This window comes from Typopeltis vanoorti, chromosome 19 (assembly GCF_054136105.1).
Source record: "Typopeltis vanoorti isolate ZY-2024b chromosome 19, IOZ_Tvanoo_1.0, whole genome shotgun sequence".
Taxonomy (NCBI): Eukaryota; Metazoa; Arthropoda; class Arachnida; order Uropygi; family Thelyphonidae; genus Typopeltis; species Typopeltis vanoorti.
The window spans coordinates 78,738,151-78,751,617 of record NC_143567.1 but is presented as its reverse complement, the minus strand read 5'-3'; the positions used below and the strand labels follow the sequence as shown (position 1 = coordinate 78,751,617).

The window sequence follows — 13,467 nt, the reverse complement described above, 5'->3', positions numbered from 1 at the left end:
ATATTTCTTGTGATATTTTAAGCTTACTTTTGTAGATGTCACTTTTTTAAGGGCTTGTTGCTCACCACTAAGGACTTTCAATAACTTTGCTGCTTTTATTTGCTTTTCACTTGCATCCAACTTGCCAAGGTTAGGATGTTTTGATTCAAAATGACATCTCAGATTGTACTCTTTTGGCACAGTGTCACTAAAGATATTTGTAAAAAAATATTTGTTTGTCCACTTAGGGTTAAATGCTCGCTGTTCCGAATCTATTTTACGCTTTTTACTTTAGCTCATTGTGTCGGGATTGACAATATTAATTACAAAAAGCTCATATAATGCAAGTTATGATAACAGTTAGGTAATATATTGCTCCAGCTACAACCAACCACTACACTGCCAAAGCCAGTCAAGACACAGCCAACTTTGTGTAATACGATTTGTTCTCGTTCGTAGACGTTGAGTCGTTATCACGAAGATGTAACTTTGAATTTCCCCGCAGCGACACTAGCGCTAACAAAGCCTCGAAGCGATTGTAATAATTTGTTATTAAATACGACATGTGCGAATAACTCCAAATGTAATTTGTTGTCAAGTTGAAAGAAACATGATTGTGACATTAATCGCACGAACGTAAACATGCAGAGTCTTGGTAAAAATTTAATTCAATGCTAGGAAAAAATCGTCTAATTTCATGTTCCCCCATATGATTAAATAATTTTAATCAGGCAGACGGCCAAAATAAATAGCATTGCAGGCTGTATGTTGTGCAGGCCTGACCTATATAATGGCTTAAAGCTTTGAAGGAAACATATGTTAAACATTTTTATGAAGTGAATAAAAAACACATAGAAACAGACATATTTGTGAAATGAATAATGGTCAGCACACGTACAAAAATGTGAAAAATAGATTTATTGCCTCTAATATTTCATCTTTGTTATGGGACATCATCATTAGAAAGAATAAAAGGAAATAAACCACCATATTCAAACTGAAAAAGGTTACATAGCATGTATATATGTACGGGTTGAGTCTTGTTCACAGCTAAATGAGCAAGAGAGCACTATTAGAATTCAAAGCAAACAATGAGCATTTAATTAGATGTTACAAAGGTTACATAAATCATTCAAGGAGTGAAAGAAATCTGTGCACAATTAATTGTGATTACTTCCTGCTACTTATAATATAAGCATGCATTCTCAGAGTGAGTGATTCAGATTGGGACAGTGTTATAAAGTTTCACATTTTCAGGAAGAAATGATCAAATTTAAATATATTTGAGGAAATATTTAAGTTTGATTTCATTGAACTTTCTGACTAATGTCATTTCCATGGGAAGTGAGGCCAGATTTATTAGAATACCCTACAAAGCCAAAAATATGGTTAGGTTAGATTATATTTGGTCATTCAAACATATAATTAAAATGAAATATATATTGATCTTTAATTGACTGGCTTTCCGGCTTCTTCAGGACTTATATAACAGTAAGAGAAAAAAAAAACTCAAAGTGGCTAGTACAGAGAAAATGGAGTAACACTACTGTATAAATTAAACATTAAAACAGAACACGTAGCATTACACGCATGGACCTTGTTGTGTTAGTTACTGTTATAAGAGCACATTCTGTAGTTTTGAATGAAATTAAATTCTGGCAGACTGAGTGATCTTGTTAAGGTTTTCCATATGTCAGCTATTATTATTCCCTGGTTTCTGTTAAGATTTTCTCCAGAACGGAGGACAACAGCAGCTTGAAATTTCTACAATGAAAATCTTCTTCTAGAAGATTTTCTTCATAAGGCATGGAGCTGCTATCCCAATCAATGGTATGGTTAATAATTGCGAAATGATGGGCTAGACCCAAGTTGTCTGTTCTGTTGTTATTAACATCTCCTATATGTTCTTTTTTTTATTTTTTTATTTTTTTATTTCGAGGCTTCTCGACATCTTATATAGTTTAGACCACAAGCACATGGAATGTTGTACACTTCAGCGTGTTTGAAAAAAACATTAATGTCTTTTGGCGATCTTAAAACATGGGGACAGTCTTGACCAGTTTGAATGCAACTCTGATGTTGAAAGGTTTAAAAAGTTTTGCGATAATTTCGGACACTGTACTTGCATAAGGAATAACTATGGATGAACTATAATGAGTGATGGTAGGTTGTTGTTGTGGGGGGCTTCTATGAAGAATCGCGTCAATTTAATTCCTTGGATAGCCATTTTTTATTAATGTCTCTGATATATGAGTAATTTCATCATAGAGTTCTTTTTCTTCTGAGATGATGTTCGTGCCTCTATTTTTTTGAGCATATGTATTATGCTGAGCTTCTGGAAAATATGGTGAGTTGGCTTGAAATGAAGGTAGCGTCCAGTGTGTGTTAGTTTGCGGTAGACTGTTAGTTTTATATGTTCATCTGCAAGTTTCTTGATTAGGGTATCCAAAAATGGTGGTTAATTATCTTTTTCCAGTTCCAAAGTGAATTGTATTAATTACTATCAGATTCATCAACGTATTGCATATTAGAGTTGCACCCAACATGGAAAAACCACAAGGACACTAATAACTTATTACGGAACATGACTAGTTGGTCCACAGACTTACAACGGAATCTGAAGTCACTACACCTATTGACACCACAATTGTATGGAGCCCCGAAAGTCCACAAAAGTGGAATTCCGCTACGCCCGATCGTTGACGGAAGAAATGCTCTCACATATTTATTGTCCAAACACCTCTCCAGCCTCCTAAAAGGACATATTAGAAAATCGGACACTTACATTAAGAATTCAAAACACTTTATTGAAAAATTGAAAAACATCTCAATCCTAAACACAGACACTCTCGCTAGCTTGGACGTGGTATCTTTATTTACCAATATCCCAGAAAGAAGTTATCAGTATCCTATACAATCTCTTCCTGAAGATACGGCTCACCTTTTTCATCATTGCCTTAAATCTAATTATTTTAAATGGAATGAAACGATATATGAACAACTAAATGGTTTAACTATGGGCAGTCCCCTTTTGCCGCCCTGTGCAGATTTGTTCATGGAAAAGCTAGAAACAGACATCCTCTCAAAATTAGACCCAAAACCTTTAGTGTGTTAGAGGTATGTAGATGATGTCTTCATAATTTGGAGGGACACAAAAACAGCTCTTTTGGGCTTTTTAACCAAAATTAATTCTTTTCATCAAAAAATACAATTCACTTTGGAACTGGAAAAAGATAATCAACTACCATTTTTGGATACCCTAATCAAGAAACTTGCAGATGAACATATCAAACTAACAGTCTACTGCAAACCAACACACACACTGGACGCTACCTTCATTTCAAGCCAACTCACCATATTTCCCAGAAGCTCAGCATAATACATATGCTCAAAAAAATAGAGCCACGAACATCATCTCAGAAGAAAAAGAGCTCTATGATGAAATTACTCATATATCAGAGACATTAATAAAAAAATGGCTATCCAAGGAATTAAATTGACAAGATTCTTCATAGAAACCCCCCACAACAACAACAACCTACCATCACTCAGTATAATTCATCCATAGTTATTCCTTATGCAGGTACAGTGTCCGAAAATATCGCAAAACATTTTAAACCTTTCAACATCAGAGTTGCGTTCGAACCGGTCAAGACTGTCCATCATGTTTTAAGATCGCCAAAAGACATTGTTTTTTTCAAACACGCTGGAGTGTACAGCATCCCATGTGTTTGTGGTCTAAACTATATAGGATGTTGAGAAGCTTCAAAATCCAAAAAAAAAAAAGAACATATAGGAGATGTTAATAACAACAGAACAGACAACTCAGGTCTAGCTCATCATTTCGTGATTATTAACCATACCATTGATTGGGATAGCAGCTCCATGCCTTACCTAGAAGAAGATTTTCATTGTAGAAATTTCAAGGATAGCTGTTGTAGTCCTTCGTTGTATAGAAAATCGTAACAGAAACCAGGGAATAATAGCTGACATATGGAAAACCTTAATAAGATCACTCAGTCTGACAGAATTTAATTTTGTTCAAAACTACAGAATGTGCTGTCATAACAGTGACTAACACAATAAGGTCCATGCATGTAATGTTACATGTTCTGTTTTAATGTTTAATTTATACAGTAGCTGTTACTCCATTTTCTCTGTGGTACTCTGTTTTCTCTGTACTAGCCACTTTGAGTTTTTTCTCTTACTGTTATAAGCCCTGAAGAAGCCAGACAGCCCTAGTCAGTGAAACTTGTTGGTATTAGATGCTTATAAATCATGGTCAATTAAAGATTAATATATATTTCATTTTAATTATATGGTTATGTTACCTGATTTGGCTAGGTACCAAAGATATACTTAATGAAGTTAACACTTACCCAGTTTAAACCCCAATATATATTTTTCACTAGAAATTGAACAAATCACTTATTGCTTGATAAACTGATTTTGATCACTGAGCAAACTGGATTAATAGTTGCAGTGCACAGGAAAAAAAAATCAATCTTTGATATTTTTATTTTACTTCTGTTACCCTGTTCAGAAATGAGGTATTATAAAACTCTTAAAGATTGTGTGTGTGTGTGGTGGGGGGGTCGGTATCTGTAATGACAACGAGTTGGAACGTGAAATGGCTTACTTAAAAGAATGATTCTCATAAAAAATGGCTGCAATCTTAAAATAGTAACATCTTACAAAAATCCATAATGATTCTGCCAATAATCAGGAATATCAAAACTATAAAGGTACAGTTTGCCATGCATTCAAAATATCATAGGCAAACTAGCTATGCTGACAACAGCATGACCTCAAAGTGACTTTCATTCCCATGAAAAAAAAAAAAGCCTTCAGCACTCAAATCACTAAGCAACTAATCTGTTTCTCTAAGACAAGATGCCAGATGTATGAGATCTAGCAGACGAGTAACGAGATTTTTTTTATTGTGACATTTGCAGTACTGTCGAACCAATGATGATGTAGTATGTTAGTGATTCCTACTCTTTCTGTGACTACAAGTTTCTTGTTGATAGGGTAAACATCTGATGTATGTCTATTCATGTCTGATGTGTTCAACATACAAATGGAGAAGCAAAATCTTGAACAGTGTTGTGCAATTAAATTTTGTATTAAATGGAACAACACTGCCACCAAAACATTCAGTAAAATTACACAGGTGTATGGTAATGATCTTTATCATGTGCTGAAGTGTTTAAATGGCACAAGATGTTCTTAGAGGGGGAGAGAAAGCATGAGCAAGTCCAAAATGAAAACCATGATTGTCATCTTTTTTGATCCACTGAGAATTTGTACCCCCTGGAGTGATTGCCACCAAAACATTCAGTAAAATTACACAGGTTATATGGTCTTCTGTGGCTCTTTAGTTTCAGAGAGTCGTGTGGCGTCGCATATCCAGTCATAATATCACAGAGTAGAACTGTCCTCGTTCATATATGAGAAACAAAGTATTCCTATGAACAAATCAAAAATTTCAGTGTTCATAGCCCTCTTAAAATTTAATAAAAACAAGGCAAACTCAACAAAAAAAAAAAAAAAATGGGCAGCATCGCGTGCCCATTTTGGTTCGCTGTGCTGCTGTCATGGCTTATGCAACCCATGCTACAAAATTCACGTCAGTTTGATTGTACAATTGCATTTTTATCAAGTATGAAAGTTTTAAGAATGTGCTTAATTGGTCTAATGTAGTTAATTGTAGGATAGCTTTGAATACTTTAATTTATCAATTAATTGTAACCAAATCTGTGCAGAGTGGGAGACAATGTGTTTGTTTTAAGATACTGTATATTAGAAAACAATAATGAAGGAGAATGCTATGTTTGATTGGTATATTTGAATTACTCAAAGGTGTAAAATTTAAAAGAGGAGGACGAGGCTTACCTCCTTCGACTACAATACTGTTTTCCATTGTAAATATGGGCAAAAAAGTTATAAATTTATCTAAAATTATATATTAAAAACGTGCCTATCACATCAGTTAACACCTCATGCAAAATGGATGAAACTTGGAAAACAAAAACATCAACTCATGACAACATTCGATTGGATTGGTTGACACTATTGCTATTGTCTCAGAGCTCACCCTGCTTCACCTTCGGAGCAGTTTAAAACTACTAGAATGCTAAGAATTTGACCTGCTGTGCCGTCTGTACATCTTTTCAACCAGTGGCTATTTTTAGCCAGTGGCTATAATCCCCCAAAGAATAAACAAAATACCAAATGCCCTCCAAAAATTCCCTTCATTGCCTAATATGCAAGACTAAGCAAAACTGTTACCATCCCATATATTCAGTATATATCTAAAAAGATATCTAGAGTGCTTGATAAATATCAGTTCCTCACCAGATTTGAACCATATATCGAGTTGGCAACTCTCATCTGTTCACCTGAGGACAAAGTCTCTTCTTTATCACGTCCAGGAGTGTACGAAGTGCCCTATACTTGTGACCTGGCTTACTTTGGACAGACAGGAAGAACTGTTGACATCCACCTGGAAGAACATAAAAAATACATTTGACACTATTGTTATGGCAAGTCAGGACTAGCAGACCATGCCTTGGTGGATACTCCTTCACACCAGATCAAATGGACGTCATTTTAAGTCAGAGAGAGATTGTTTTTGGAATCAGCAGAAGCTTTAAGACATTCCCCAAACCTCAGTATATGACTGTATCAATTTAGCAAAAGTCTGGGAGACAGTCATTTCGAAATCAAATTAATACTTCTCTCTCTCTCTCTCTCTTTATCCAACAACAGATGATGCCAATTAGGGCTCTAGTTCCCTGTGTTGTTCATTACAGTTTTTTAAACTGGTTTTCCACTAACTGAATTGTTGCTGTTTGTCTACTGTGACAGTGTTTTTGTACTCTGAAGATGCTGAATATAATACCAGTGAATATCATCAAATAAGTTAAATAAATATTAATTATTTTCTTATTATTTGTGTATTGTGAATCTGTACCATTGAACAAATTGACATGAAGTGCCAACACACAAGCCTTTCTATTTGTTTATGCAATAAATATTTAAGAAGACCTCAGTGCCAGACATGATCATCCTTTCTTCCTGATTTACACGCGTAGACCTACACTTTTTACCGTGTAGGCATTTGGAACTGAAATCTTAGGGAATAGGTTGGTTACTCCTTATTCCTGGAGGTATCCTATGACTTTAGGCGCGTGTGTTCATTGGGCCAGTTTGCCTGTTTGTGGGAGGAAAAAACCCCAGATAAACTGGGGAGAAAAACCCCACGGTCCACGCCCAAGACCCGCTAATTTGGATATGTCTGAGAAAGATCCTAAGCTCCTCATGTCAGTGACGGGAATCAAATGCAGGACACTCCTTTCCCAGGCATATGGTTGCGAAGCGCATAACCACTCGGCTAACCTTGCCAATACACGATCATATGCCTTGAAAATATCAAGAGCAACCATATGACATTTCTTCATCTTACATGACCTATGTCCACAGGTAGGTAAGGTTAGTAATGAGAACAAGAGAGTAATGTGCTCCAAATTGATTACTAATTAACTGAATGGTCTCGAGATAATGAAGAAGCGGGTCATTTATGCCCTTCTCCATAAATGACCTGCTTATTAACTCTTTTGAGAATTAATAAGGTGAGGGAAACGGAACAGTAGTTTGTCTGACTGTTATCTCCTGTAGAACAGGCTAGATAAAGACTTGCTTCTATGCTTTTGGGTAGATGCATGATGAGTATGATAGTTTGTATAGGCAATACTGGATCACTGTAAATTCTAGAGCTGGTCTTTAGCATTATTTTGTTCAACTTTTGCACCAATCTTTAGAGAATCCTCTGGAGCAGAGACTTGTTTTTATCAAGAGACTAATAGGAATTTTTCTGATGTCCTACTGGCTAATGATCTGAAGAGGCATACATTGAGTAGTTTGTGTTATATAGCAGGAGTGGTTTATCTTGGTGGTTTGTACAAATAGTTGGAGGAAAAGATTGATGCCAAGAGGACCACTGACTACTTCCACACTCCCTGAGAATTTGTGGTTTACCCAAGATTCACAATAATCTTTGGGTGATGTCACCATGGTACTATCAGAATGTAAGAAAGGTGGAAACAAGGAAGGGCAGAAGTTCATCCACAGTTCTATCCTTTCATGCTGCTATACTTAGATTCCCTCCAGGAACAACCTGGCAGTGTTGGCATCAGCAGCAGGATTAATTCACCAGCTGATGGGGAAGCCTGTTCTACTTCTCTAACTTCAAATAGAGGAGGTGCTGATTCCTTAGTTTATTAATAACAATGTGTTGAATATGCCAAGCAAAGCCATAACTTGCACCACATGTAAGAAAGAAAGCGGAGGACAGAAATTGGTGACCTTACTCTAGACATGAAAATGGCTTCATGCCTCCAATAAGCAGGGAGGTGGTGTTGTAAGTTGCATCCTGTCCCATGGATATAGTTAATAAATTACTTCTGCATTATATTCGTTCTCTAAGAATTTATGGTTTACCCAAGATTCACAAGCTACTGCTTTGGCTGATATTTGAAGGTATTGACAGCCTTAATTATCATCTAGCCAAGAAACTAGCATCAACACTCAAGGAGTTCGTAGGTCATTCCCCTCCTATGTTAAAAACACACGACACTTTGTAAGCAAAATTAAAGACATCCCACTAGAAAAAAGTGATTTATTAGTCGGTTTTGACATCTCTGCCATTTCACAAATGTCCCAATCAATGACACAGTTCTTCTTTTACAAGACAATTCCTGCCTGATATCACAGGGCTCTTTGTCCATGTACTATGTTCTGGCTATTTTGTGTGGTAAAATACTTTTTGCCTGCGAAAAGAAGTCGCAGCCATGGGCTCACCATTATCCTCTCCAATTGCTAACTTTTATATGGAAGTTTTTGAGCAACGTGCTCTAGATTCTTATACTGCAAAACCCAGTCTGGCTTAGATACATTGACAATTTTTTCATTATCTGGTCCCATACCAGACATTAGACACTTTCCTCAGCCACCTAGAATACAGCTTTGGTGTAGTTTTTTTTTTTCTTCAGTAAAGGTCAGGCCAGTAGAATAACGGTTGATCAAATCATTGTCACTTTAGCATACTGCTTGAAATGTAATATAGCTTGTCTTTGTGTGTGTGTGTGTGTGTGTGTGAGTGAGTGTATATATATAAGTGTATATATATATACACACTTCAAAGAATTGAATGACATAAACCGAGAGAAAAGGAAAAAGGTTTAATAGTATCACACAACTAGTTTTGGCTTTTTACAGCTTTCTTCAGGCGTTTTTATAAAAGAAAAGAAAAAACATTAAACATTGAAGATAAAAACTGTGAACAGCACAGGAAAGTCACTATACATATTTCACGTGAAAACGTATTCAAAGCTGTTCCTTCATTGGCCACATTGTTGGGTGAGTGTATGCGTATACCATCTTGTGAGCACCAGTATTTGACCAGAGCAGAATGGCAGTCTGGGAGGTTATCATCATCATCAAATTCCTTACATGCACCCTCAAGGGGGGTGTACAGGATATTATAGTACTTCATGAAAAATTTACCTCATTACTAACTTCCTATCTACAATTTTCCTCCAAATCAGTCTGTTACTTGTCAAGACTCCAACATCATTACCAGATCTTATACTTCTATCGTCTAAGGCACTTTGTACTGTATCAATCCACCTATATCTTGGTATTCCTCTGGGTCGTTTTCCTGCCAACCTGGCAGAGAACACTTGTTTTGCTAATCTTTCCTCGCCCATTCAGTTCAAATGACCATACCACCTGAGATTAGCTCTGCTAATGCATTCCTGGATGCTGACAATGTCAAGTTCTTTCCTAATATCCCCTTTTTTAATATGATATTGCCATTGATGCCATCTGTTCATGCCTCTAATCTTTCTCAGGACTCTCATATGCAGTCTAGTTTGTGGTCAAGTGTTTTACTTCTGACCTAGCTCTCAGATCCATAAGTTAAAACTGGTTTGAACACTGTCTTGTATACAGCTAATTTAGTGTTCCAACTAATTTCTCTCTTATTCCATATGAATTTATTCAATTGACTTCCTACAATACTAGCTTTGTTGATTCTGTTGTCTATTTCCATATTTAATTTACTATCTTCACTAAAAATCGTGCCTAAGTAGCTGAAATGTTTTACTTGTTCCACAGGTTCCCCATTCAAAACACAGTTGAAATTTTCAACAATTATATTTTCATTGTCTTTTTATTGCTGACCTTCATACCATATCTATTACAACAGTTATTCAATTTAGTCAGGGAATCTTGCAAACTTGTAGTGGATTTTTTTAGAAGTATAACATAGTCTGCATAAAGCAGAGCTCACATTAACATCTCCAATTCTGATATCATGTTTAATACCACTTTCCTTCATAATGTGATCCATATAGATAATGAATAAGAGAGGGGATAATGTACATCCTTATCTCAGATTTAACATTAAACCATCTTCCTGTACTTCCTTCAATTCTAACTGCTGACTTGCAACTCAAATAAAAACTAAATATTGCTTGATATAATGCTCCACTGACACCATATAACTGTAGTGTATTGAATAGCTTCTCTCTTGGCACCTTGTCATATGCCTTTTCCAGATCAATAAAACTTAAATACAGATCTTTGTTATATTCCCATGATTTCTCCACTATTTGTCGTTAAGTGAAGATCTGATCCTGACAGCCTCTATTTGACCTGTATCCAGCTTGTTCTTCACCAAGCTTTTCTTCCACAATTCTTCTCAACCGTTTCTCAAGTATACTGGCATAAATCTTGCCTGGAACACTCAGTAATGAAAAACTTCTATAATTCTCACATTCAGTTTTATTTCCCTTTTTATATATGGGTACTATGAGAGCTCTACTCCAATCATTGGGAATTCGTCCTTCTGTCCAGGCCTTCTGAACTATGCAGTGCAGCCACTGTAAGACTTTTATACCACCATACTTCAGCATTTCTGGTCGAATATCATCTACTCCTGCTGCCTTTCCACATTTCAAGCCTTTGATGGCTTTTTCTATTTCAAGTATGGATATGTATTTCTGACTGTGTGCCTGTTGAGTGTTTTTTACCACTGTGCTATCACTTCTTGTTTCATTTAGCAATTTTTTGAAGTAATTACTCCATACTTCAAGTATATCTTTTTCTCCCATTTTCATGTCACCTTTATCATCTCTAACTCCTTTTACTGCACTCTTTCCTCCATTTCTAAGCTTCTTCAACAACCTCCAGAATATCTTACCACTTCTTGATATTTATTTTCTATGTTCTTGCCAAAGTCCTCCCATGACTTTTGTTTAGCTAGTTTTACACAGTATTTAGCTTTCTTACATTTGTCTCTGTATTCTCTAAGAGCACAAGCTGACTTATTTGCCAGGAACCTTTGATATGCTTTCTTCTTTTCCTTCACAGCCTCTTTAACTTCCTGTGTCCACCATGGAGTTCTGATTTTTCTATCCTTGCAGACAACCTCACCACACCTCTCTGGCTGAATCAATCAGTATTTTCTTCAAGGTTTGCCACTGAATCTCCAAAGTTTGGTTCTTGTTCTCAAACTCTTTAATTTTTTCTTCAATAATCTTTGTGTATTTTAGTCTACAGTTCACATCTGAGAGCTGCTCAACTTTTATTCACTTTAAAACTTTCTTACATGTTATTCTTTTCAATATGAAATTCAATTTTAACCTACTCAAGACTAAATAGTGATCACTTCCAATTTCAAATCCTCTGTACACTCTGGTGTCCTGCACCAGGGAGAAAACATCACTATCAACAATAACATAGTCAATGAGACTTTTCTTATTCCTTGCCTCTTCTCTCCATGTGAACTTGTGCACATTTTTATGTTGGAACATGGTGTTAGTAATAACCAGTCCATGTCCTGAGCAAAAATCCAACAGGTATTTGCCATTATTATTAACTTTGCTCTTTTCTCCAAATTTTCCCAAAACATTTTTGTATGTCTGACAATCACTTCTTACTCTGCTATTTAGATCCCAACAAGGACCAACTTTTTCTTTTTCATTGTGTCAGTAGCTTTCTCTAGAGCCTCAAAAAATTCCTTCACTTCTACCTTAGTAGAGCCTTTTGTGGGGCCATAGGCACAATTAGTTTAAATTATTATTTAAATGTACAGGTTGAGGATGATTTCTCTAGATTCTACAATTTTTCTCTCCAATTCGTCATGGCAACAGAAAATGTTAGATCTATCTCAAAAGATTGTATGACTGGTTTTCATCATCAAAATCTGCCGAAAAAAGGATATGCTTGGATTAAGCACTGGCACGTGTTCTCTTTTAAGCGATGTTCCTCTTGTGCTCCTCCATATAGAATTTAATATACTTATCCGTCTGGCCAAAATAAGGAATGTCGCAGTCACACCATATCTTATATACACCAGGATATTTTAGATTGTGATGGCTAGGCTTTGGACGGCTCACTAGAGAGCGGATCTTAGGAAGCGGGGTAAATAAAGTTCTAATGTTATATTTTTTGAGAACCTTGGCTAATTTTTGAGAGACTGAGCTTATGTATAGTATAGATATATTGCCTTTAACATTATTCCTTTCTTCAGTATGGCAACTAGGAGGATTAAAAAGGAATTTTTTAAGAATAACCATTCGGTCTGAAAGTAGATCTAAGAAAATTGATTTCTTTACAAAGTTCATCTGGATCGTCAAGAAGAGAGCGAGCTCTATGTCCGAAATTAGAAATAATTGTTTCTGAGGAGGGAAATGATAAGACTGACTGACTGACTTTCCTCATTTGGAGCCATGGACGTGATTCTCTCCTGGATTTCCTTGAACATCTCAGTAGTCAACTCCCGAATATCCAATTCATGGCTGAGTTTGAAACTAATTGTTCCCTGCCTTTCCTGGATGTGAAACTGACCCGTTCTTCTGAAAAACTTAAAATTTCGATATATAGAAAACCTACACACACCAATAGTTATCTCTATAATCAGTCCCATCATTTCTCTCCTCGTAAACTTGGAATTATTTCTACTTTGGGACATAGAGCTCGCTCTCTTCTTGAAGACCCAGATTAACTTTGTAAAGAAATCAATTTTCTTAGATCTACTTTCAGACTGAATGGTTATTCTCAAAATATTACTAAAAAATTCCTTTTTAATCCTCTTAGTCGCCATACTGAAGAAATGAATAATGTTAAAGGCAATATATCTATACCATACATAAGCTCAGTCTCTCAAAAATTAGCCAAGGTTTTCAAAAAATATAACATTAGAACTTTATTTACTCTACTTCTTAAAATCTGCTCTCTAGTGAGCCGTCCAAAGCCCTAGCCATCACAATCTAAAATATCCTGGTGTGTATAAGATATGGTGTGACTGCGACATTTTGGGATAGATCTAACATCATTTTCCATTGCCATGACGAATTGGAGAGAAAAATTGTAGAATCTAGAGAAATCATCCTCAACCTTGTACATTTAAATAATAATTTT

The 13,467-nt window shown here is 35.9% G+C and overlaps 1 protein-coding gene across 2 annotated transcripts in view; it reads left to right on the top strand.

The window, feature by feature from the left end:
• Nucleotides 1–13,467, top strand: part of LOC150096278 (uncharacterized) — a 269,156-nt gene that overhangs the window by 76,030 nt on the left and 179,659 nt on the right. The gene's annotated exons all lie outside the window — the stretch shown is intronic.